Genomic DNA, 23,192 nt, shown 5'->3' with positions numbered 1-23,192 from the left:
TCTTAGCAGCATTTCCTGCACGCTGGCACCCCCTGTCCTCCTAAGATTTTACTGCCTGCGTATTTCTCTGTGCTTCCCCACCCTCCGACCCACCGGGCCCGCGGCGCCCTCCGGGGGCCGGCACACAGCAGGGTCACGCTTCCTCGCGCTGTCTTCTTCTATGGGATCACTTCGAGATGCGGCCGTTTGGGCTTTCGCGGGGCCTCGGCGATTCTGTGGAGCCCTGGGCTGTGTATGTAGCCCCAGCGGCCGAGGCTCACGGATCCGAACGCCCGGCTGCCGCGTCTGTCCCAAGTTGGGCGACAGGAGGGCCGGGTGGGGTCGCGCCTGCGCCAGAGGAAGGCTCAGAACCAGACTCGGGGTTTTTAACTTATTCCTCAGAGGGACGAAAGCGAGTACCGGCGAGGACGGCGACGGCTCTCTAGAAGCCTGGGTCCAGGTAGGCTGCCCGGCCCTCGAGCTCGCCCAGCGCCGCTCATGCTGAGCTCCACAGCCCCCTCCCCAAGAAAGGCGTTCGGGCCCCTCCCGGACGCGCCGCTCCCGCGCGCCGCGGGGCCTGGGAACAGCGCACCGGCTGAGCCTGGAGCCCGGCGGGCGGTGAGACTGACGGCGCCCGCGCCCAATCGTGGGGCGGGGCCGAGGGGGCCTGCAGGTGGCGGCCAATGGGAGCCCACAGAGCGGGCGGGGGGCGGTGCCGCCGGGCGGGCGGGCCGTGGCTTCGGGAGCCGGCGCGGCAGACTGGGAGCCCGGGAGGAGCCGGCGGAGCGAGAGGAGGAGGAGGACGGAGGAGGAGCGCCGCGCCCCCGCCGGCCGCCCGAGTGCAGGCCGAGAGCTCCAGCCGCAGCCGGCGGGTCCGGGCCGCCTCCGCCGGAGCCCGGCGCGGGGAGAGTCCGGGCCGATGGGCAGCCCGGGGCAGCGGCGGGCGGCGAGGCGGCAGCCCCGGTACGCGCCGCCCGGCGCGCACAGGCTGTAGCAGGTCCCGGCGGACGGTGTTGCGAAGGTTCGTGTCGGGGAATCCGACGGGCAGCGTGGCGAGGGTAGGTTCGGGATGGCTACGGCCAGGCGGTGACTGTCCCGAAGGGGAAGGGGATGCCCTTCGGGGCGCTTCGGGGGGCTGACGGCGGCGAGGGACGCGGGGGTGCGAGGGGCACGGGGCAGGGTCCGGCTTGTAGACGCAGATGCGCCCGCGCTCCCGGGCCCGGGCTGGGAGAGGAACCGTCGCCGCCTGTTCTCTCCAAGTTATCGATCATCTGAAAGGTTATTCCCGTGTCGGCGACACCGGCACTGAGGAGGACCTCCTCCAGGTGCCCAGAACTCCGCTCTGACTAACGCTCTCTGGAAGGGCTCGCGGTTGCCCGACGCAGCTCCCCCGGCGCGCCTGGCGGGTTGACGCCGAACTTGCTGCGGGGCTAATTCCCCTTCTAGAAGGGGTGCGCCCCGACTGCGCGCCCTCACCGGGACGGATCCCTCTTTGTAAGACCGTGAGCTGCGGGCGAGCGCCCTTCTCACTCAGCGCGACCTTTCTTCCCACTTTGCCAGCTCCTGTGCCTCCCCGGGTCTTCCCGTGTCAGTGAGGGTAGTTTGCCCACGTCCTAGGAATATCCCCAGGAAAACCTACAGATTAATTTTCAGCCGTGCCGCAAACCCAAAGAATCAATTTCGGCTCATCATCTACAAGAGGAGCCGAGGCTTCTCGGAAAGAGAGAACAACTTGGCATTACTCCTCTGGGAGATATTTGTCATCATTAACCTGCTTCAGTTAAATTAATTCAGCCCAAGATGACTCTGGCCTGAGTATTGGAAAAAATCAAGTGCGTTCATTGGTCACGGAATTATGCTCAACAAAACACGATTTTGGTCAAAATAAAATTGTAGACATTTTTGATTTGGTTAGATTGAGACTGGGTTTTGACAAGGATGGCTTTTTTCAAAAATCAAGGAAAAAAACCCTCAAAGAATCTTGGTGGTTCTCATGGCTTTGCTCAGTAAGTTCAAAATAGTCGCACAGATTTTTCTTTTCTTTGCCTCTTTTGTCTGCAGTCTCCATTCTAAACGTTAACACTAGATGGCTTTCTTATGACAGACATTTAGTAAACTGCCCATTTGAGTTGCGTTTGTGTGCAGCCTAGGTTGTAATTTTTCTAGTGTTGCAATTAGTAATTGAAGAAAAAAGATCTCCCAAACTGTTGCTTTTTATTACTTTCCTAGAAAACCTACACATACCAATATCTTTGCGGATATTGAGAGGTGGCCTATTATTTTTGGCATTCCTAAAGTTGAATTTCAAGAGACAACTTGGTTACTGTATTTAGTTACATCATTTAAGAATGTCTGTTTCATGTTTGGACTTATTTAAAGAATTCAGAGTTCTGTTTTGTCATCCTGTTTAGACAATATTTCCACTTAAAAGATGTTTACTGCTTGATTGAATTTCACTGCTTGATTCAGAGTTATAAGAGAGTATTATTCATGAGAAAATGCAATCTTAAGTTTTGGGTGTAAATCACGTTGATTCCTCCTAAAGGATTCCATTGATCCATTTTGGGAATAGATGCAGTTAAAGTATCTGCATGATTCATACCAGGGATTGTGTTAGGGACATCTTCTCCCCAGAGGATATTTGATTTTTTCATTTCTAAGCACAAGCCCTTTTATGACAAGCACAATAGCCCGTAGTTTCAGCAGTAACAGCAGCAGCAGACTCCCAGTTGTGTTTTTTAAGCACTTTTATTCTAAAGCAAGATCATGGCAGCCTGTCCAAATCTTGCCTAGGTAGGCAAACTTATTTATACGCTGGATAAATATCTTGAAATTATCTTGGTAGCGCTCATTTATTGTGTGCCTTGCCCAGCTTAAAATAAGACATATTGAATTTGTTCTAAATTAGAGTGTATTCATAAATAGCTGAAGGAAAAAGAAAAAAGAAAAACTACAGAGCAAACATCTGGGAAGTAGGAAATGAAATCAGAAACAGCTTTTATCAGTACCCACATGCTACCTATAGATGGGGTGAAATGAACTTGTATAAGAAGCAGTGTAAGCACTTGGTCCGGAAAATAAAGCAAGAGCTGGATCATAGGTATGGGGGTGGAGCTTCTGGCTTTTAGTATGGGCCACAGATTTTACCCAGTTGCTTTAAGTATATGTTTTTCATTAAATGCTTTTTATGTATTTAAATCATGGATTTTCTCAAAGAGCTTTAAATGTATGGAATGTAACTTTTAGTCTAATAGGGGAATTATCAGATCATGATTTGGTTTCTATGATGCTTACTGTAGTTAAAGCTGTGTAATACGGATTTGGAAGGTGTTTTTTTTCTTTTTTTTTCTCCCCCCATTCCCCAAGACTGGGATGGTGTTTTGAAGGGTTCCTTGATACCTGAGCTTAGTAAACACTTGCCCACCTTGTGGGTCTTTTTACCTGAGGCAAAGGGGAAGCGGGTTATTATTTTGAAATTAGCAGTCAATCTATTTCTTAAAGTAAGGAAATACTAGCTACCCTGAAAAACCAGTTGTTTGGTAATTGAAACTGGTTTAAAAGCACTATGTTTGGGCATTGAAACTAGTTTAAACGGGATTGTGTTTCCTGCATACTTTGCAAAGAACTATGTGTTTATGTGAATACAGCCCCTTGCCCCCAACCATAATTGGTAAATAAGTGCAGGGTTATTTTTTGAGATTGAGGAAGGCATTGAGTTTTTGAACTTCTGATCAATTTATGGTGGTGATTTAGGATTACAAATCCTTTTAAAGACATACTGAATTTAAAGAAAATTTAGCCTGGGGTATTAATTGAAAAGCTGCTTTTTTTTTTTTTTTTTCTGTATTGAACTTCAACGAAATACAAAGTACGGTCCTAGAGAATACTGAACCGTGTTCTAGGTTTTCTACTTCTGTTAATGTGCCTAATTCACTTGCAGGATGAGAGTAGAAAGAGCTTTAGGCACAGACAGGAACCTTGAGCTTCCTGCCTCTACCACCTGTCACGAATGAATTTGGATGAAAGTATTTTCATGATCCCTTACATCACCAAAATGTGGGGTTTCTTTAACGTGTAAAACGAATGTATTAGAGTAATGAAAATGCCTGTCTGACTGGGATAGTTTATATTTTTCATGATTATGTCATTTCTTTGCCTTGACCTATAGTAAGTTTATATGTGAATGCTTTGCATGAGGATCATAGCTACTTGGTTTACCTTGAAATCGATGATTCAGAAATTGCTTTTTCTGTTCCAATTGCATTTGGCTGTGACGCCTTTTAAAAGAGGGGTAACAATGTGATAGGAATTTAAAAGCCTCCCAACTTTAGACATAGATTATTTTGATCCTTTCTGAACTTGATTCATAAACTTTGCTTCCAAAGAATAGCAGTTGTAGAAGGGAGCCAGATCTTGACTCGCTGTTGAGGTTCTGCTGCTTGAGAGATTTCATATTTAGTGAAACCCAATTCCTTGGTTCGTTTTCCCACCCCAGTACTATATAGCTAAGTTGGGTGGTAGGAAGGGAGAAAATATGCAGCAAGTCGAGTCTAGTTGTCATAGCATCTTTGGACCAGAAAGGACCTTAAAGATTGTCTCGTCATGGTGTTCCTATACCTTTTGTTTTCATCTACCTGTAAAATGGAAAAACAAAAACAAAAACAAAAAAAAACAAGGAAGTATTAGGGATTGTCAGGTATGTCAGCATTTAATGTTGCTGCATAAGTGTGTTGAAAATTGACAACAGCAGTTACTACTTATTGTCAATGCATTTCGTCAAAATACGTTTGATGTACCAAAAAAAAGAAAAGGTGGGGAAAAGGGGAAGAATATGTATGCTGTCAGGCCTAAAGGAGAGTTCTTCCTATCCAGAGAGGAGCTGTGTTAAAACTACCCCGTTCGTGGATTTATAGCTATCCCAACACGGACACTTTTGTTTTGCATGGGTCAATGAAAACTTCACTAAGGACCAGGGTTTGGAAATCACTGAGTAGCTCAACTAACCCTTCTTTGATATTTGGATCCTTTTATATAATCTCTATATAAGTGGTCTTCCGGTAATACCTGAACATTGCAAGTAACGGGTGGGGGTCTCCACCTTTTAATGGTTTTGAGTACTAGAAAGTTTTTTTGGCCTATAGAACTGAAATCTAATTCTGCTTGTTTATTCAAATTCTACTGCCTTGGTGGCCTACAGAACAAATCCTTCAGTGTCTGTCAGAGTTGGGCTCCTGGCGGGTGTAACGTGACCTGTGTAGAGTAGAGCAGGAGTGTGTATCATAGGTTGCTTGTTGCTTGCACTGATATAGTCCAAGTTTGCATTCGCTTTTCCGGTGGTCAGACTCAACGAGTTTCCTGTTCACTAAACACCCATGAGCCGTTAATCATATGCTGCCATTGAACCTCGTCTTCCCATCTTGCGCTGATGTCACTGCAAAGTCTAACATTTATTGCGCTGTGGTTTTGCTTTATTTTAGCTGATTCTTTCCATCATGCTTTTTGGAATTTGATCATATTATTTGGCACCTTTACCTGTGCTCCCAAAGAAATGCTGTCTGTACATTATATCAGACTCTTTTATATCTTTTATATCTTTACTTAAGCTGGTGATGAAATTGTTAAACTGGCTGAATAACACGAAGTGTGTCTCTGGAAGCTTCCCTTGAGGCTTATAAGGAGTCACACTCTCGGTTACAGTTAACTACTAATGCTCTTAATATCTTATAACTAGCCCATGTATCTCCACCTTTTCACGTGGATATCCTGAAAGAGTGTGTCAGACCTCCTTTGCTGGTTCTACTGACCGAGTTTTGCTGAGTAATAATGAGTTCACTTTCAGTGTGTCCCTAGTAATGAGGACTCTGTTCTGCATATGATTATGAAAATTTGTTGAATGACTGACTGGATTGAGAAACTAGGATCACACTGTGACCTGTGACCTCTGGAGGCCTTAGGAACTGCAATGCTTGTAGGAAAGATCAGAATCTTGTTGGACTTTGTTCAGCTTATTTTTTGGTTTGGTATTCTCTTGTGTTGAATTGCTTTCAGATAGTAGGGAAGAACACCACAATCTCTTCTGGTTCTGTTTTAATTGGTTGATACACTTCTCTTCCTATTTTGCTAACAAACATTTAGCCAGAAGGGGCGTCTTTAACTCTTCCCATTAGAATAGTCCGTATTTTTCACTTCTGCATATTTGCTTAATCTGCTGAGAGATATCCTCATTTGGTTGAGTTGCTCAAGAATCAGAACAGTCCGAAGTAGGTTATTTAGTAGTATATTCAATTATTCTTAAGTAGAAATATCTAGGTAAAGAGCCAGTGTTAAAATTTGTTACTTTGGAAAGGGAGAACTCTTGGGTGAATAAAAAATTATGTATACTGGCTGGGCGTGGTGGCTCACGCCTATAATCCCAGCACTTCGGGAGGCCGAGGTGGGCGGATCATGAGGTCAGGAGATCGAGACCATTCTGGCTAAAATGGTGAAACCCAGTCTCTACTAAAAGTACAAAAAAATTAGCCGGGCGCGGTGGTGGATGCCTGTAGTACCAGCTACTAGGGAGGCTGAGGCAGGAGAATGGCGGGAACCCAGGAGACAGAGTTTGCAGTGAGCCGAGATCGCGCCACTGCACTCCAGCCTGGGCGATAGAGCGAGACTCCCTCTCAAAAAAAAAAAAAAAATTAAAAAAAAAAAATTATGTATGCTGAGATGAACTATTGTGTGGAGTTTTAAAAAAAGTTCTGATTAATGCTTAAGGCATAATATCCTGTGAAGTCAGCGTAACGATTGCTTTCACTGTCTTCTGGAGGTGTTTTTGGTAACACATTTGGTTGCTTGTTGAACAGTGGGTATTCACATTGTTCAGGAATAGCTTTGGGATACTGTCCTCTATGTATTGAAGTTTCTAATAAGTAATTTTAGAAATTATAGTTTTGATTCTTTTTACAGGGCAAATGCTACCTGTTTCAGGTGTTTAAATGATCGAATACAAAAAAACAGTGGTTTCTTTTGGTAGGTTCTCAAACTTTTTTCAACATGCATCCCATCTATACACAATAGTCTAAGTGTTCATGTATGTATGCATATACTTATATACATATCTGTATACACATTTGTGCATGTGTATATGTATAATATATCTGTATGTGTAAACATACTTTGCTGTGCTAAGATATTATGGACATTATAAAACAAATGTAAATTTTAAGAAGATTAATATTGAAAATAAATAGATGTAGAAGTATTTTCTCTGCACCTCAAGGGCATTTGTATCTTTGAAATGTGTGGCCCTGTTTGGAGACCACTGTTCTACTATCACCGGTTAGAGTTTATAACTGTTGAGAAATGGAATTTCTAGGGAGCCTGTAGGATCTTGTGAGGCAAGCTGAAGACAAACTCCACTCTTAATGGGCCTTCTACTTACTATGTATTTATTCTTTTTCCTGAAGACATTTCTGACTTTGGCCTGTTTTCTTCCAGAATTGCTTGTGGGTTTTGGTTTGAGGTTTCATTTATTGAGGGGTAGGAGGTTAATGTAATGGTGATACTATTCTGCTTAGAAGGTTTCTAGTTGAACTCAGCTGTTTTTTTTTTGTTGTTGTTGTTTGTTTGTTTTTTGAGATGGAGTCTTGCTCTGTCGCCAAGGCTGGAGTGCAGTGGCACGATCTCAGCTCACTGCAAGCTCCCCCTCCTGGGTTCATACCATTCTCCTGCCTCAGCCTCCCAAGTAGCTGGGACTACAGGCGCCTGCCACCATGCCTGGCTAATTTTTTTTTTGTATTTTTAGTAGAGACAGGGTTTCACCATGTTAGCCAGGATGGTCTCGATCTCCTGACCTTGGTATCCGCCCACCTCGGCCTCCCAAAGTGCTGGGATTACAGGCGTGAGCCACTTTGCCCGGCCTGAACTCAGCTGTTTAAGAAGCATCATACTATCACACTCAGACAAAACCAGTCCCAGGATCAGGGTATGTTAAAAGTGCAGATTAATAGCCTAGCTCTGTCTGTATGTGATTGGCCAGAACTGTAGCACACAGCCACCCCTAGTGCAAGGAATGCCTAACTTCCCAGCCATTAGTGGGTTGGGAATGAATGAGGAGAGACAGCAGGGAGCCCTGCTCTTGTATCTCCAGTAGCTTCCAGCTAAATGAGCACCACCCACCCCCACCCATCCTCCTGTGCAATTTTAGTAATGGAACATAAGCAGCAAACGGGCAGGGACATTTCTGGTTTACTGCTGTATTCCTTGTACTTAGGTGGTTTTTGCCACATAATAGGCTCACAGTGAACTAATATTTGTTAAAGAAATGATTGGGAGTTGTGGGTTGAACATAAAAGAACTTCCTTTATCTTGGCTTTTGTTGAACTAAATACTGTCGAGTTAAAGTTCTAATCATTATTTCTATTGTGCATGATCTATCTTGAACAACAGTTTATACCTAATTTATGTCTTTCCTGGGTTGTTTGAAATGACCTCTGATTGAACTCTGATATGGAACTGGTAAAAATGTGGAAGTTTCTGAAGAGGGTTTTGACTGTGTTCCATCTGTTACATCAAGAACTTTACAGCCCCATTCAGAGGGGTGTGGTTCCTGGGAGCCTGGGCACCCTTAGGTGGCCTCCTTTCATGAGAGAGTATGATTTACACCTTTCCCAGGTTTCAAAGTCTGGTCTGTGCTGATGACTGCACAGCCGAATTTGAATCCCATGAGGCTTCAGTTGACTTAAAAGCCCTGGCTGGGACTTAATCAAGCTTACTGAAAAGAAAGGATTTCTGAATTGTGTAGTACTGTCTGTAGTCCTTTAGTTCTCAGTCCATTAGCAGTGTTAATTTCTACAGGAAATCATGTTGTTTAAAAATGCGATCAGTAGTGTATAGTGTGCATCTTTTGTTGATTCAGTACTTTTAGTTTGAGGGTTGCAAAGTACATGAGGATATTATTTATACCTTAAATATGGTAGGTGTTCAGTAGCCATAGTCTTAATTTTACATGGTTAAAATCTTTCTTTAATATCTTAACATACTGCTAGTTCTTATAATATGACATTAGAGGGATATCATTCTAACTCCTGTTTGTTTACTTTTGTGTATAAGGTATGCTATGGTAAATGCTGTAAGCAGGGCGTACATGATAGTAGAAGCATCCAGTTTATCAACCAATTTTATTTGAGGGTCGTTGTAACTCATTTGTTTGGAATAGTAGGTCAGTTTTCTCATTTAAAATGTTCTAAGTTGGGCACAGTGGCTCATGCCTGTAATCCCAGCACTTTGGGAGGCTGAGGCAAGGATTGCTTGAGCCCAGGAGTTTGAGACCAGCCTAGACAATAAAGCAGGACCTCATCTCTACAAAAAATTTTAAAATGAGCTGAGTGTGGTGGTGCACACCTGAGGACCTAGTCACTGGGGAGGCCGAGGAGGGACCCTCCCTTGAGCCCAGGCGTTCGAGGTTACAGTGGGCAGATCATACTAGGGAACTCCAATCTGTTTGACAGGGTGAGACCCTGTCACAAAAAAATAAATAAAATGTTTTAAATGACAAGAATAAGTGAAGGAGACTAATGTTGTTGATTTATGAAGAGAATAAAGAATTGGGGAGAGATATTCTTAAAGGCAAATGTAAAATGTTACTGTGCTTGAACTTTCATTGTGTTCTCTCACGTATACTTAACGAGAACCTTATAGGGCTGGTGGGATTTTTTTCCCTTTTACAGATACAAAAACTAAGGTTTAATGAAAGTGTGGTTTTCTGAATCTAAGTCCTTATATTTTAAACCCATGTCTCTTGGTTCCAGCTATAGCGTTGTTTATTCTACAGCTCACCTGTAAGGTATGGTAGGTTTCAATAAATCATGATAAAAGGAAAGAATGAAAAGAGAGAAAGGAAGAAGGGAGAAAGGGAGGGACTAAAGAAGGTGTGTGCATATGAGAATGGCGGAATTATCCGACTCACTATCACTGAAAGGGGGAAGTGGAGGCTAAGGGTTGGGCTAATGAGCTCATTGTTCTGGTCTAAAAACCGCCCTGTTCTATCAGCCAGTGAATTGTCTGTTATTAACTAGAAATTTCATAATATGTAGTGAGGTAGCAGTTTTGCCAATTGAATCAGGTTATATATTCTTTGTTGGGAAGCGAGTGGGTCCTTCTGTGATCATGCAGAGAACATTTTTTTTAGCCTCTGAGTCTTTGCCAAGATTAAAAGAAATATAAGAGGAAAACAATTTTTGTTTTGCATTTATACTTTGCTAAATTTGCATAATCTTTGTTTAAGCCAGTTGAATGTGAATCCCTAAATACATTTCAGGCATTTAAATATTTAAAAGGATTCATCCACAGTACTTTACTCACCCAAAGAATAAGTGCTTACAACAAAGAAAATAACACCCTTGCAGATGTAGCCTACATAGACTGTTCACCTTGTCATTGAATTATACAACATTAATAGCGAAGCTAGAATTTGAACATTCACTGAAATGCTTAGCTGGCTCTGTTCCAAAATATTGTTTCTCTGGTAGAGAAAGCAGGACAATTTGTTTAAAACTGGCAGTTCGCCAGTCAGAATAGCTCTGACGCAATCATTGCAGTAACTACTTTGCTCTGACTGCTAATTTTAGGGCAGTTAAATCTGGTTGATGTCTGATGGCTGCTGTCGCTGTGCGTCTGGTTATGTGGAGCTTTCTAAATTCATCCTCTTCGCTTGGCACGGTAACTTAGTTCTTTCTGAGATAAGCTGTGGAGCAGAGGGGATGTTGAGTCGGCACAGGATATGTGCATGGAATGAGGAACAAGGCCCTAGGAGAGTTTCAAGAGACACTGCTTTAGTCTTACTACGCTCTTCGTTATTCCAGTAGCAAAGAGCACATCTGTACTTGCCTTGCTGTAGCACACTGGGGGGTGTTGAGGAAGGTGGAGAGAAGTGTACATCGAGACACCTGCCTTTATGGAGCAGGGTTTTGGCAATATGCCCTCGCTTTCCTTGTCATCCCTGCAAGCATTAGTGTGCCTAAAAGTGAACTTTTACCTTCTTCTGTTTTGGAACAGGTAAAACTAAAGAGAAAAATGATAATTTAAAAAAATCTGGCCGAGCGTGGTGGCTCACGCCTATAATCCGAGCACTTTGGGAGGCTGAGGCGGGCGGATCATGAGGTCAGGAGTTTGAGAACAGCCTGACCAACATGGTGAAACCCTGTCTCTACTAAAAATACAAAAATTAGCCAGGCGTAGCAGTGCGTGCCTGTAATCCCAGCTACTCAGGAGGCTGAGGCAGGAGAATTGCTTGAACCCAGGAGGTGGAGGGTGCAGTGAGCTGAGATCGTGCCACTGCACTCCAGTCTGGGCAACAGAGCAAGACTCCATCTCAAAAAAAAAAAAAAAAAAAAAATCTACTTGGCGTATTATATAAAAGAGCAAAGTAGAATATCCTGCTATTGCAGATGATACAAGTGGGGTAAGGAGTTCTTCGGTGGCCTTGTCTAAGTCCCTCATCTTTCTGGGGCAGTGACCTGTAATCCAATTTTAAAATAAGGATGTGAGGCCAGGCCATCGTGAAGTCTGTTTAAATGCTGGCATTCTAAGATTTCCAGGTTAACAGGGTGCACCCTAGGGTGTGAGAGCCCTGAGGACAGGGATCTTGCCCTTCCATCCCTGTCCTTCAGTCCTGGGTAGCTGTCAGGCACAGTTAGCAAATTAACTGACTCTTAGAATTTAGTCCTCAGAGGGACTTTGAGTGTTCTTCTAGTTCAACTTCCTTACGTTACTGATTCAGAACTATCAGAGGGAATGATTTAACCACTAGACCTATTGTGTAGTAGCATGGGCTACCTTATTAGGTGATGAATGAACTGCCTTCTTAGGTGATGAACTAACTAACTTGGGCAGAGTTGATGGCTGTGTGTCAGGTGTATTAGAAAAAGATTCCTGTGTAAATGAGACCGTATGATTGATGGGCAGTGCAGCTTCTTTCAGATGAAAGGCTGTGTGGTTAGCTGAGAATAAGGTGGGTTTGCATAATTAGGAAAACATTCAAGGAAGATAGAACTTGAGTTAAGCTTTGGAAAATGGTTAGGATTTGAATTTTTGTTGAGGGCCTCTTGTGTGCAGGGAAACTGTAGGCCCTCTCCAAGACCAGAAGATACACACAAAACATTCTCAGTTGTTCCTTTGATCACAGTACTATCTCTGTTAACATGATCTGCTTAAATCCGAACTCATCTTTTTGCCTGGTTTAGGTTTTGCAACTCCAGAAATGGATTTTATTAACAAAAGCAACATTAAGGAGAAGTGACGGACAGTATTTTCAAAGTGGTGATAATTACTTTGTCTATCATGTAAGATGGTCATTATGTTTTTTTTCCTCATTGTAATTTACTAAAGGTTATAGACTATGTCATAAACCTAAAAGAAAATTATTTTGGATATATCAGAGATATAAATGACGTTTTGGTATAAAATTACTCAATTCGTTTCAGTTAGTCGACAGAATATACACATAGTATTATATTTGCTACTCAAAGTCATGTGTTTTAAGACTTTATACTTAGGAATATATAACTTGATAATTGATACACTGAAGTGATTTGCTGAGTAACAAGAGTTATTTATTTATTTATTTATTTGAGACGGAGTCTCACTCTGTCACTTAGGCTGGAATGCAGTGGCGCAATCTCAGCACACTGCAACCTCCGACTCCTGGGTTCAAGCGATTCTCCTGCCTCAGCCTCCTGAGTAGCTGGGATTATAGGTGTGGCCACCACACCCAGCTAATTTTTGTATTTTTAGTAGAGATGGGGTTTCACCATGTTGGTCAGGCTGGTCTCAAACTCCTGACCTTGTGATCTGCCCACCTTAGCCTCCTAAAGTGCTGGGTTTACAGGTGTGAGCACTGCGCCCAGCCACAAGAGTTTTAAACTGAGGCAACATTAGGAAGGATATCTGTGGACAAAAAGAACTCGCCTCACCTCAGCATCCCATCCGCCCCCAAGTCTCTGGGGTGTTGGTCATTTGCTGCCAGTGCTCCCTTCCTTCAGTCTACTTCCTATCTCATGTCTCATGAACTCACAGTAAGTTCTGGGTAAGATTTGCATTCTGCTTTAAACTTCTGAGATTTATTTAAACCAATAAATCTCAATGCAATCACCATATACTTTCCCCCAGCGTTTTATCATGCAAATGTGCAATCATATAGAAAAGCTGAAAATACTGTGTGGTGTAGGGGACACCGCTGTACCCACCTCCTGGATTCCACAGTCGTTAGGTCTGACTTTATTTGCTTTATACATGTCTCTCTGTTTTTACCCATCCATCAATCTATTTTGTTTTCTTGATGCATTTCAGAGTAAGTTGCACACATGTGTATACTTTCTCACTAAACACTTCAGCATGTATATTATAAATGAGTTAATAACTTTTACGTTTTTTGAAGTAAAAGGTACAGAGTGAAATGCACAAATCTTAAGTGTATCATTCTGTGAGTTGTGATAAATGCATACACCCATATGGCCCATACTTCTGTTAGGATGTGAAATGTTCCCATCACATCCAAAAGTTCTCTCATGCCCCTGCTCAGTCAACTTACTCTTTCATTTCCCACCTTCATGTGAGGCAACCTTTGTTCTTTTTTTTTTTTGGCCAGTGATAAGTTTTGCTTGTTCTTGCACTTCATGTAAATAGAATCATGCAGTATGCACTCTTGTGTATAAAGCTTCTTTCAAAACTCAGCATAATTTATTTACTTTTACTTTGTTATATACTTTATATGACCACACTGAGCTTTCTTTACCTTCATCTTTATCACATGACCTTTTCTGAGGTCATATCTATTTGTCAAATGATTTTAGGAGCAATTTCTGTTAGATATTTATGTATTTATCTTCACTCACATCTCAACTTCCCTTTTCCCTACAGGGGTGTGATTTTCCTATCTGATTTGGCAATTTTCCCACTAGGTCTCATCTTACGTCCCACCCACTCATTCTGGAGATCAGGTACTTCTTTTGTTAGTTGGCTGATACTTGTTGCAGGCCTGGCTCAGGCTGGCTTACAGCATTGAGCTAAGCAACTTTGCTTCTGAAGAGATGGATCCTGACATATTACTGGTTGATTTGTATCTGATACTTAGAAAATTTTAGGTGAACGAAAATAAATCTGTTTATTTTTGCAAAACTGAGGAATTTTTTCTAATTAGTTCAAATTATTTCCAATTATTTCAAATGCAACAATTATTAAAACAAAAAAAAATTCCTGAGTTCAGTTTTATGATACTATATGAAGGAGACTAATCAACTAGCCCTGAAAAAATACAGATTTTCAATCGTTTATGCTGAAGAGATAGATACTGGTTAGCAAAATGAAAACCTAGTTGACATAAAAATGAAATTCTAGACTTAGTTAACCACCCCCCTTTTCTATTTCTTCTACTACTGAAGTTCTGAGTTGCTAAACCTCTCCAACCATAAATGAAAGTACTAAAACGTTTTCATCGGCTGTACCAGGTGAATGGTTGTTTTGCATGTGAAATGTGCCATCAAGGTGAGAAGACTTTTCCTTAGGGCTGTATTGGTTAAGGTAGCTCTACCTGCTCTAAGAGACACTACAAAATGCTCTGGCGGTGGAAAAGCTGATTTCCACTGAAAAGCAGGTAGGCTGCTCTCCTCCACCTGACACGTGTGGATTCAGGTTCCTTCCACCTGTTTCTGCCACCATAGGGCCCAGCCCCACTGCATTGCCCTGAGTGGTCTGCGCTGAGGCTTGTTGAGGGGGACGGGGCACCCAGGTGTGCATCACCTAAAGGGCTGGCCCAGAAGTGTCTCCTCCATCCCTTCCACTCTTATTCTTCTGGAGCTCTTATTATGACCTGACCTAACTTCAGGGGAGGCTAGGGAATGTCCTGTAACTGGCTATCCTTGGGCTTCTGTTCTAGTCTTGTGGAATTAGGCTTGCCAATTGTTTGGTTCTGCTTTGCCCAGCGGGTTTTATGATGCTTTGTGTGATGCTGGATGTTCGAACTCTTGTGTTGGGGGCTTCCCTAGTATTCCTCTCTACTGTAGGATAAAATCCTTGTGATCTTGAGCTCTTTTTGCTGTCCTGTACTCCCAAGATACAGAACACATGTTGGATAGATCAGACATGGGCTAAGACTGAGGGGCCATCTCCATGGCTGTGGGGCCTGTATGTCAGTCAGCGGCTTCCTCTCTAAAAGTCCACATTTCTGAACCTGTAAATGGAAAAAGTTGAATCTGTGTTATAGCATTACAGAGAGGATTTATTGAGATAAGCTGCCTATTGTCTAGCTGGTGCTCAGATGTATTCATTCGTCAGCTATTTATTATGTGTTCTTTTTTACCAGACACAGTTCTAGGGACTCAGGTTATGGTGGTGAGTAAGGCAGACAGGGTGTTGCCCTTGTGGTGCTCTTATTCTGGAAATACAGATTTTCTAATAATATTTCTCAAGATAGAGTCCCCCCCCCACCCCATTGGATGTAGTTTAGTTCTGGGTGGTGGAAGGGAGGGTAAAGTCTAATAATGAGATTGCTGACAGATTCTATAACTTCGAAAGAAATGTTACTGGAGACATGGATCAGGGGATGTAATAAAAGACCTAGTCCCTGTTTAAAATTCAGACTCATAATAGAAGGCTTAAGAGACACTTGATGAATGGAATAATGGTAATCACTTATTCAGGAGCCAGAGGGTTTCTTGGGAGCAAAAACCTTTGGAATGACTGCAGGGCCCTCTGGCTTGCCTGCGATTCAGAGGAAGTTCCATTGGAGTCCAGGGGCCGTCTCCCAGTCTGAGGAGTTGGGATGGGGTCGGGGCAAATAGTAAGGAAGCAGTTGTGCGTGTGATTTTCTCCTTCTCTAATGAGCTCACATTATGCTGCTTTAGCCTGAGAGGACCTTCAGCAGACTGCTGGCTAGCACCTTGAAAAACTCTTGAAGTGATGATTCTCATCGATTTGAGTGGCCACTTTGGAGACTGTGTGGGGTAGATTCCGATTCCGAGCCTGTGTCTGAGCTCAAGGGCAGCAAGTGCTGTGGTCAGTGCACCATAGTGTCAGGGGCAGGAGATGGAGCGTGGCCCCCATTCTTGGGCTCTTGAGTTTTGTGTTTCTAGAGTTATCTTGTGGGTTTCCAAGGATGTGCAGCAGTAATTCTGATGATAGCAGACGTAAATATTCTTTCCAGAGGGTCAACTCATAACATCCACAGTGTACTATGAACGTGAGCTTATTCCTCTCAGAATGTTGGAGAGTACCGGCTTACACTTGTTTGCTCTAAGTTAAGGGATTATATCTGGCTTTGGACTGGAATTTTCTCCTAGAGATTGGAGTGTTCATGTTCTTGAATGAAGATGTGCAAAAGAATAAAAACTTAGCGATAAGGATGTATTTATCACTTTCCGCTATCAAATCAGAAAAAGAGGCAGGAGAAAACTCTTGTTTAAAGTAAATGACATTTCAAATTTTTGTGAGATGGAAAGGCTAAATGGTTTTTAACAGGAGCATCGTGGCATTTTGATAATTCGAAAGTTGCATTCATTTCCTTTTGATTACTGCTGTCTGCTCGAGGTGTATTATAGATGGGCCATGCATATATTGCTAATTTTTGCCAATAAGTTAATCATGGAAGGATTCCGGGAAACTCTCGAGCAATAAGAACACAGCTGAGCATTTCTTGAGCCTTTCATTTGATTTGGGGGCAGTAGCTGTGGCTAAGCAGCTGCAGATGGTATGTTTTCAATTCATGCTGTGGCAGTTTGGGAATTTTTTTTTTACATCTTTTTGTTTATAGTGAACAAAAGAGCAGTGTGGAACTTAATCAGTTAGATCAAATGTGTATAAATTCTGAGGACGGTATTTCTACTCTATCTGAACTGAAATATGAAACTTGTGTGTGAGGAAAACTGGCCTGGTGATTTATGGTGCCTGATTAAATCCTACATTAACATGCCTCTAAAATGTGTGTACTTTGACTTTCCATTAATGGGTAAACATTTACACAGGCCTTGGCTGATGGAATAATGAGTTATTCCATCAGCCAAAACCCTTTATCTTTCTCTTCTTACACTGTTACACGAAGTATCTGGCAATCCCTGTGTGGAGGGTGAGCCTGTGCTTTTCATGACAGTAAGTTAGTGTAGTCTGTTGGTTGGGGATTTTGGAGGAAAAAGGGAAGGCTTCTATAGGAGGGTGAAGGTTTCTCAGAGTTCATGTCTTCATGGGAAGAGTGGGAGGAGATGCCAAATAAATTGCAAATATACTAATAATCCTCAGAGAAGTGGTTTCTGCACAGCGCCCTCCTGCTAAGTGTTCTGTTATTGTTGGAATCGGAATAAAGACTTGCTGGACTCTGCCTCAAATCCTGTGGGCGATTCTTACATTTTTGTGTTCAAAACCATCCTAGCTTCCTGTTGCTCAGATACTGGGTGTGTTCTGTGGGTTAGAAAGCACATAGCACCTGAAAGATCATGTTCTGTGCTCCTTAAATTGAGATGAACTAATTTGACCTACATTACAACATTTTTGGCATCTCACACACACACACACACACACACACACACACACACACACACACGCACACGCATACATATAATTTTGTTCTTGAATTTTAACTTAATTGGAAGCTTCCAAACACTGGATCCTTCTAATCTTGTGTTTATGGTAGTATCTGTATTTTGGTCACAGCTTTTAATCCTTGCTGTATTCTTCTAAGTGTTTAGATTCCCAGAAACTTCCAGAATTGCTGGAAGACAGTTCCATGTTGGATACCTTCAGTTAATGTATAGAATGCTGTTAATACCTGGAGAAGATTCCTTTGACTTCATAATAAAGGGTGGTTTGCTAAAGACTACCTGTAACTTTGCGTTTAACTTCTTGCCTGGGCCTTTCTACAACTTTACCACCAGGATGCCTTCTAAAAAGTCTAGTATAAAGGGTCTTGTGAAAACACTAATATTTTAAGTTCTATCTTTTGGGGTAGAGACATTGGGAAGTCCATTGAAAAAGTACTGCTCACTTTTCCACCCTCTCAAAATGAAGAGGTGACGAATAAGCTGAAGGTCAGTGTATTAGTCCGTTTTCACACTGCTGATAAAGACATACCGGAGTCTGGGAAGAAAAAGAGGTTTACTTAGACTTATAGTTCCACATGGCTGGGGAGGCCTCAGAATCAAGGCAGGAAGTGAAAGGCATTTCTTACATGGCGGCAGCAAGAGAAAATAAGGAAGATATAAAAGCGGAAACACCTGGTAAAAACTTTCATCAGATCTCGTGAGACTTATTCACTACCACGAGGACAATATGGGGGGAACTGCCCCCATGATTCAAGCTGTCTTTCACCAGGTCCCTCCCTCCTACAACATGTAGGAATTAGGGAGTACAATTCAAGATAAGATTTGGGTGAGGACACAGAGCCAAGCCATATCATTGCACCTCTGTCCCCTCCAAATCTCATATCCTGACATTTCAAAACCAATCATGCCTTCCCAACAGTCCCCCAGTGTCTTAACTCATTTCAGCAGTAACCCAAAAGTCAACAGTCCAAAGTCTCATCTGAGACAAGGCAAGTTCCTCCCACCTATGAGCCTGTGAAATCAGAAGCAAGCCAATTACTTCTTAGACACAACAGGTATTGGGTAAATACAGCTGTTCCAAATGGGAGAAATTGACCAAAACAGAGGGGTTACAGGGCCCATGCAAGTCTGAAATCCAGTGGGGCAGTTGAATGTTAAAACTCCAGAATGATCTCCTTTGACTCCAGGTCTCATATCCAGGTCCTGCTGATGCAAGAGGTGGGTTCCCATGGTCTCGGGCAGCTCCACCCCTGTGACTTTGCAGGGTAAAGCCTCCCTCCCAGCTGCTCTCACGGGCTGGCATTGAGTGTCTGCAGCTTTTCCAGGTGAACGATGCAAGCTGTCAGTGGATCTACGATTCTGGGGTCTGGAGGACAGTGGCCCTCTTCTCACAGCTCCACTAGGCAGTGCCCCAGTAGGGACTCTGTGTGGGGGCTCCACCACACATTTCCCTTTTACACTGCCCTAGCAGAGCTTCTCCATGAGTGCCTGCCCCTACAGCAAACTTCTGCCTGGTTATCCAGACATTTGCGTACATCCTCTGAAATCTAGGCTGAGGTTCCCAAACCTCAGTTCTTGACTTCTGTGCACTCGTGAGCTCGACACCATGTGGAAGCTGCCAAGGCTTGAGGCTTGCACCCTCTGAAGCCAGGGCCCCAGCTCTGTGTTGGCCCCTTTCAGCCATGGCTGGAGGCACTGGACACAGGGCACCAAGTCTGTAGGCTGCACGCAGCACAGGAACCCTGGGCCTGGCCCATGAAACCATTTTCTCCTTGGTAACTGGGCCTGTGATGGGAGGGGCTGCTGGGAAGGCCTCTGATATGCCCCGGAGACATTTTCCCCATTGTCTTGGAGATTAACAGTTGGCTCCTTATTACTTATGCACATTTCTTCAGGTGGCTTGGATTTCTTCTCAGAAAATGGGATTTTCCTTTCTGTCACATTGTCAGGCTGCAAATATTTTGAACTTTTATGATCTGCTTTCCTTATAAAACTGAATGACTTTAACAGCACCTAAGTCACCCCTTGAATGCTTTGCTGGTTAGAAATTTATTCTGCCAGATACCCTAAATTCTCTCTCTGAAGTTCAAAGTTCCACAAATCTCTAGAGCAGGTGTGAAATGCCACCAATTTCTTTGCTAGAACATAACAAGAGTCACCTCTGCTCCACTTCCCAAGTTCCTCATCTTCCTCTGAGATCACCTCAGCCTGGACCTTCTTGTTCATATCACTATCAGGCTTTTGGTCAAAGCCATTCAATGAATCTCAGGCAAGTTCCAGATTTTCCCACATTTTTCTCTCTCCTTCTGAGCCCTCCACACTGTTCCAACTTCTGCCTGTTTCCTACTAAAGTAACAGTCGGCAAAGTCGCTCCCACATTTTCGGGTATCTTTTCAGCCGCGCCCCACTCTACTGGTACCAATTTACTGTATTAATCCATTTTCACGCGGTTGATAAAGATATACCCGAGACTGGGAAGAAAAAGTGGTTTAACTGGAGTTCCACATGACTGGGGAGGCCTCAGAATCTTGACGGAGGCAAAAGGCAGTTCTTACATGGCAGAAGCAAGAGAAGATGAGGAAGATGCAAAAGCGGAACCCCTGATAAAACCATCAGATCTTGTGAGAGTTATTCACTATCACGGGAACAGTATGGGGGAAGCCGCCCCCATGATTCAAGATTGTCTCCCACCGGGTCCCTCCCACAACACGTGGGAATTATGGGAGTACAATTCAAGATGAGATTTGGGTGGAGAGACAGAGCCAAACCATAGCAGTCAGACAGCATTGGTGGCCCTCTGGGTTTCAGGCCTATTGTTAGTACAAATAGAGTTTTTATGTTATTTTTTTTTAAAACTCATTGTAGAAATGTGAGTTAAAGCCCTACCTGAACCAAGGTGTTCCTCCCCATTTAATTGCCCTTCTTCTCCTTCCCATGCTGTCAGGCCTGTGCTGGCCTCTCATGGGTTCCAACTCGGGAAAGGATGACACGGTGCCGCTCCACACTGAGAAAGGCTGAACTCTGAGCTCTTCTGGAGGCTCAGTGTCAGGCCCAGGTGCCTGAGTTCGTCATTGCTGATATTGTGTGTATGTGGAGGGGGTTGCTCGTTTGCTTGATTACTAGGTTTTAAGACCTGGAGACAAACTGGCAAACAGAGAAGTATTTTGCTGTTTATCAAGATCTCTTAGAATTTTGTATATATTTTATCTTTAGAAACTACGTAAATAAGTAAGGTGCATTTCCCTCCTTACATCTTCCATAGCACTGAGTTTTTGTGTCTTGCTTTAGCCTTGGAAACCTGGTGTCCAGCCCAGTACTGGAGGCAGAGGCCGTTTCTCCAAGCGAGTCCAGGTCTCAGCCAGTGACTTGTTCCCATCCACATTACCTAGCACGGCACTTCTCTGTGGCAGAGAACTGAAGGAACTCAAGTGTCTTTAATTTCCAGTCCCTCACAGATTGGTACTTCTGAGAATGTAATTAATATTAATTTTTAAAAAAGAAACATGAAGAAATATACAGTATAAAATTTTAAAACCTCAATTTTTATCATTAGGTTTAACAGACATAAACTTCCATTTCTTTAAATATAATCACAATAAACATAGGAAAAAAGAAAAGCATTATTAAAAAATTATATTTGTTCCATGAAAATGTGCATATCAGAGATGAATAAAGTGAGTCACAGTTACTCTCATTACTTTGTTCTGCAATTATAACTAAAGTTACAAGTGAGAGATCGGTTCTCTGGATTAAATGCTAGTGACAGACTTTGAACAGACACCATGCATATCATTATTTTAAGATTTTAATTTGATAAGTGAGCTTCCTTTTTTTTCTTTTTTCTTTTCTTTATTTTTTTTGTTTTGAGATGGAGTCTCGCACTGTTGCCTGGGCTGGAGTGCAGTGGCGCGATCTCGGCTCACTGCAACCTCCGCCTCCCGGGTTCAAGTGATTCTCCTGCCTCAGCCTCCCAAGTAGATGGGATTATAGGTGCCCACCACCACACCCAGCTAATTTTTTTGGGTTTCACTATGTTGGCCAGTCCGGTCTCAAACTCCTGACCTTGTGATCCGCCCACCTCAGCCTCCCAAAATGCTGGGATTACAGGCGTGAGCCACCATACCTGGCCGCTTGCTTCCTTCTTGCTTTGATAATTTATCTACTCAGTTTTGGATTGATAACACTGTTTTAGGGGATAATATGTATCTCAATGGTTTCTCTATTTTGTTTTAATAATGCGCATAATAGAGACACCCTTTCACGGAGAAGTATGTTGATGGAAGTGGAAGAAGAAATTGTGAAGCGATTTCAGCATATTCATTTCAAACTTTTACCCAGAAAGTAAGCAAATGATATATTTCAAAATTTATCTTTGATCTGTCATTGGTGATTAGGTCCAACCGTTTATTTTATAAAGTAATAGTTAATTTGATGAACAAAACGGATTCTGGATTTTGTATACTTTTGACAGCTAACTATAAAACATCACTGTTGTAACGCAGTCCTAATGATCTTAATTAGTCATGTGACTCACCTTACAAGTTCAACAACATCCAAACTGGTCTATGGCTAGCTTGATGTGGGTGATTATCCCAAATTAGCTTTTAGAGAAGCAAAATTAAATTGTGGAAAACCAACTATTAGAAAAGAGGTTACTGTCTTTTTTTTTTTTTTTTCACAGCTGCTGCTTTTCTAAAGGAGGGGATGTTGGTTAATGTTAGATATGTGTTTGACTTTAAGAAGACCGGCCTATTGTGAGTAAGTAGCTAGATTGTGAACTCTGTGGAAGATTTATTTTGGGGCTGTGAGTTTAAGATGGAGTAATGGAATCTCACAGTCCCAGGTAGGTGAACCTGCCTGGCACTTGCTTGGCCATTGTATGTGGTTTCCTCTGTGGTGTATTTCTCGCCTCTGTGCCTCTACCTTAGTTGGAGTGCTTATCAGTCTTCTACTGTGCATGGATCTCCTCGTGTTTGTAGTATATGCAGAGAGATGGGTGTGCAGCACACAGAGAAACATCTTTAGTTAACTTGAGTAACTTGGCAACACCAAAATGCTAAAATAATTTTTTATTTTGAGAGAGGAGGACCATGTTAATGCCTGAGCTTATACTCAGAGGGTAGAGGAAAAGATAGCATTGAAAAGAGGGCACCAACCTCTTGATTCCAACCCACTAATTTGTTTTCTATTATTTGAGAGTTGTTACTGCATTTGCAGGTGGTCTGCCCTCTGCAACAGTCCCTCACTGGATGTTTGACCCCTTGTGAGAAGCTATCACTAAAAGATTATCTGTCCATTCCTCTTAAGAGGTGAAATATGGGGTTGGGCGCAGCGGCTCATCCCCATAATCCCAGTACTTTGGGAGGTTGAGGCGGGCAGATCATTTGAAGTCAGGAGAATTCCAGACCAGCCTGACTACCATGTTGAAACCCTGTCTCTACTAAAACTACGAAAAAATTAACGGGGCGTGGTGATGCATGCCTGTAGTTCCAGCTACTCAGGAGGCTGAGGCATGAGAATTGCTTGAGTCTAGAGGTGGAGGTTGTGGTAAGCTGAGATTGCGCCACTGAACTCCAGCCTAGATGACAGAGTTAAGATTCTGGGTTTTAATTTATTTTTATTTTTATTATTTTGATTTTTTGAGAT

The 23,192-nt window shown here is 42.9% G+C and overlaps 1 protein-coding gene across 5 annotated transcripts in view; it reads left to right on the top strand.

Annotated features, from left to right (window-relative positions):
- The first annotated feature begins 288 nt into the window (after positions 1-288).
- The window catches only part of SIPA1L2 (signal induced proliferation associated 1 like 2), a 231,467-nt gene continuing 208,563 nt past the window's right edge, over positions 289-23,192 (top strand). For 2 of the 5 annotated variants that reach the window (XM_007989806.3, XM_037986028.2), the window contains exon 1: positions 741-1,037. The gene's annotated coding sequence lies outside the window, so the exon portion shown is untranslated. Of the gene's footprint in view, positions 440-740; positions 1,038-23,192 lie in introns of those variants that run through there. The other 3 variants (XM_007989805.3, XM_037986029.2, XM_007989807.3) reach the window with 3 other exon arrangements.

Source organism: Chlorocebus sabaeus, chromosome 25, assembly GCF_047675955.1.
Source record: "Chlorocebus sabaeus isolate Y175 chromosome 25, mChlSab1.0.hap1, whole genome shotgun sequence".
NCBI classification, from domain to species: domain Eukaryota; kingdom Metazoa; phylum Chordata; class Mammalia; order Primates; family Cercopithecidae; genus Chlorocebus; species Chlorocebus sabaeus.
Note: the sequence above shows the minus strand (reverse complement) of the source record. Positions and strands in the feature narration are given on the sequence as shown.